We start from the raw sequence: 3,766 nt of genomic DNA, 5'->3' as shown, positions 1-3,766 counted from the left end.
ACACAATAGTTGAGGGCTCCGGTATGATTTCGACCATCTGGGGTTCTTTTACATGCACTGACACCGCACGGTGCATGACGGCCTATTGTTTCGCCTCTATTAAAATGTCCCTGCTGTGGCTGGAACCAAATCTGCATCTTTGGGTTCAGCAGCCAAGCACTCTAACTACTGAGCCAGCACAACGGGGCCAAGTATCAAAATGCATGCCATTACATTTCTTTCTAGCCTGTGGTTTTCTTCACAGAACTAATGTATACAAGGAAAAGTAAACAGCAAGAAAACACTAGTTTTATTGCACATTATATTCACATTTCAGCAAACATTCTCTAGGAAAAAATTTCTCATAATGTTTTCATGGAAACCATGAACAAAACAAAACAATGCACTTACTCCACTCGAATTATTAATGGGCAAGGTTGCATCTATGCTACTACACTGCGCTTATCACAAAACCACCAGCCCCATCTGCTTTGGCCAATCACTTGATGGAACTAACGGAGTCAGATGTCGCACACCACAGACTGGTCGTCTCGCAACATATCTCTGCATATGTTGCATTTCAATTTCATGCCTTTCCACTTAGTTTCAACTGTTGCCAGCATTACTAGTCACCCATCTTTTCTGAAATTCGTTTTTACGCTGTTGGGATCAGCATCCTTGTTAACGACGGTCTCTGGCATTTTAGATGCTATCATTTTCACATCTTCCTCATCTGGAAGAACGAAGGAAATGACAAGCTTTGAGCAGACAAAAAATTAGGGAGACTCCTAATCTCCACCTGTAAGGGTATGGTGTGCCAGCGTTAATGGTTCTTGTCTGCAGATCCCACTGTGGATTCTCGTTAATTTACATGCCCTTTGCTACAAAGATTACTACTAATTCCTTAATTCATGTCTCTGTTATCTCAGATATACTCATTAGCATATGGTCGTAGGCTGCCCTGTTAGGTGATAGACAACCTAGCATAGACCTCTGTAAGCCTCAACCTTTCTTAATTGGAGCTGAAACGTTGAAGCTGAAATATTTCAAATATAACTTTGTAAGCTTGGCTTAACAGCTCCTGCCATGTCGTGTGGCCTCGTGACATTTGGCTCGTGGCACTTTTGGCTTGTGCACAGGGGTCATCTGTTAAACACTGGTTAACATGCATGAAAAATACATTTTCACACAAACTAGTGGCAAATGGTCAAGTGGTGCACTGAAGATTCTGAAATGTATACCTATATTCATGCAAGGATCGCATCATCACATAACATGATCAAGAGTTCTATCAGTACCTGTAGTTACATAGCATACCTATATTCATGCAAGGATCGCATCATCACATAACATGATCAAGAGTTCTATCAGTACCTGTAGTTACATAGCATTTCAATGCCCATTAAAGGACCACCTCAGACAATGGTTGTTGTTATCTCAAGACCTGTTCTAACAGCGTACTGACGCCATTCCACTGAGCGATGGACATGTATATGCATACCCTAGATAGCTCATATTGTGGATCTCATTTATTTCTATGACTTCCAAGGAGTTCCTGTCGTCAGAAACTTTATGAAATCGGGGCAGTAGTCTTGAAAGGTGATGAAAAGAAATAACCAGGTTACCTTGACGCAATGCTAAATTAGAGGGTGAATATGCTGCATGAAGATACCAAGAAGCTTGTACAAAGAAAAGTGAGAGTGAAATGGCAGGATTTTTGAAACATTGAAATAAACTACAAACTACACTTGTCAAACCTGTCATTAAGGAATGGAAATCATGCAGTAATCAAAAACGCAACATGGAAGCCATTTTAGGTCATCTTCACAAAACACATACCCACACCTCACACACAGCTTCATACTTATGAAAGAGGACAAACCAATATGCAAGGAGTGTGGAGATGAACTAACAATAAACCATATCTTACACATGCGCCAGAGTCGAGAAAAGAGGAAACATTTTGTACAATTTCCAACAGATCCATTTCCATCCTAGCATGATCCTAGGAGAGACGTGCAAATTTCCTGCATTTTTGGTTTCCTAAAATGTTCCTAAAAGAGCTACATCCTAAAGAACTTTTTTAGTCATTACACACAAAATAAATACATTAAACCTTGTTCTTGGTGCATGGCAGCATTAGTCGCTTAGGCACCATAAAAATCAACACAATGCTGTAAGGTATACCTTGGTTAGCTATGTTATATGAGACAAGCTTTCGGCCTGGTGTGGTCCTTATTCACGTGACAGCGCTGTCATGAGGGTCTATGTCCCAGCGATCGGAAAGTGACCTATTCCAATAATTTTACAAACTGAAGGTGATTGTACAGATTTCTAAAGACTGGAGTGCTCAACTGTTTTATCAATGTCCGCCTGCTTTGACAGCCTGGAGTGAAACTGTTGAAGAGAATACATTTTTGAACATTTAACGCGTTTCTGAAGGCGTTGCTTTCAATTACGGGGCCAACAAAAAGCAGGTGAATGTCAAACGCCGCCTAGATAGGCTTTCTAGCAAGACAGCGGTGTAGCGTGGAAAATCGCTCCGCCGATCCATCGCTGGCGCCGCTGACTTGAAAGGCGAACTGTTCAAACTTATATAGCTACTGACCACACCTGAAACACTGAATTGCGCATGATCAAGGCAGAATTTCTTTAACACTGAGCACTGGTAGCTATCGATTTCGCGCCCAATATTGTGAAAATCTGTCCTCTCTTCGATCATTGATACGTCCACGGTTGAACATTTATGCGCCTCGGGGTAGGCCAGCCGTGGGAACATGGATGCGTGGTTGTAGCAACGATTGCTTGCATGGCACACTCTGCAAAATTCCAAGAGTCAGCTTCTTCAACGAAATGTGCAGCGCACATTTTCTACCGCGTACCTAAGCCCGGCGATGCGCATATCGATCCCGATCGTTTCAAAGCTGCGCGGCCGTTCAGTCGGGTCACGCTAACCTCGAGCATGCGGGGGTTTAAACTACATGTACACAAACTTCAACGACAAGAAAAAGATGCAGCCTAAGCACTTTAGTCAAGTAATCCCCTATATACCAAAGAACATTGCTGTTCACAGGGAATTCGGATCATTCACGCTTCCGGCTTTCCGGTTGTGCACTCTTGCGGTGCGGTGCAGTAGGTCTTCGCCTCGACGAGTCGATGTGCAGGCCTCTAGTAGATTCGGCATGTCTTCTGCCACGGCTCTGAGGTAGAATTTAAACGAAGAATTTAGCTAAAAACATCCTGTTTCCTCGGTCTGCATGCGAGGAACGAGCATAATGCCATTTCACATACATACTTTGGACTGCCGAATGTTCAGCTGCACGACGAGGTGTGTGTGTGTTGTGCCGGCGCTAGATCTTCAGAGGTCGATGCTGGACCTAAGACAGCGTAAATGCTAGGAATAGCTCGCTCGCATTACGGGCAGATCGAGGTGATAGTTTAGTGCGAAGCGAAAGCTGCTCGTGAATGTGCGTATCTCGATGCCAGCTGGTGGAGCTGGTGCAGTACGTAGCATATCGCCTGCAGCTATGTGCTTGACAGCGATGTTTGCCGTACACAACCCTAAGTGAAGACCGTGATCTATGTTAGAACGGATACACTCTTCGTAGCACCTCATCGAGAGTCGCGGCTAGCTGATATCATAGAGGATGAGATCCATTCACGCGTAGCAAGCGGAATGGGGCCGCGTTCGACGTGCATATAGCCATGAGCCTGTATATCGACGTCCGCCGTATCTTTACGAGAATCGAATGGATCCGTCGGACGTACCTTTAGACACTTCGTTTTC

General features: G+C 43.9%; 1 long non-coding RNA gene across 1 annotated transcript; it reads right to left on the bottom strand.

Annotated features, from left to right (window-relative positions):
• Window positions 1-266: 266 nt before the first annotated feature.
• On the bottom strand, window positions 267-3,766 carry LOC146184973 (uncharacterized). The gene is made up of 2 exons (XR_014707955.1): window positions 3,275-3,766; window positions 267-3,179 (listed from the first exon to the last, which is right to left on the bottom strand). It is a non-coding gene; the product is annotated as an uncharacterized LOC146184973 (long non-coding RNA).

Source organism: Amblyomma maculatum, chromosome 6 (assembly GCF_055883805.1).
Source record: "Amblyomma maculatum isolate TAMU_Amacu chromosome 6, ASM5588380v1, whole genome shotgun sequence".
Classification (NCBI taxonomy): Eukaryota; Metazoa; Arthropoda; class Arachnida; order Ixodida; family Ixodidae; genus Amblyomma; species Amblyomma maculatum.
The sequence above is the reverse complement of the archived record's forward strand: the minus strand, read 5'-3'. Positions and strand labels throughout refer to the sequence as shown.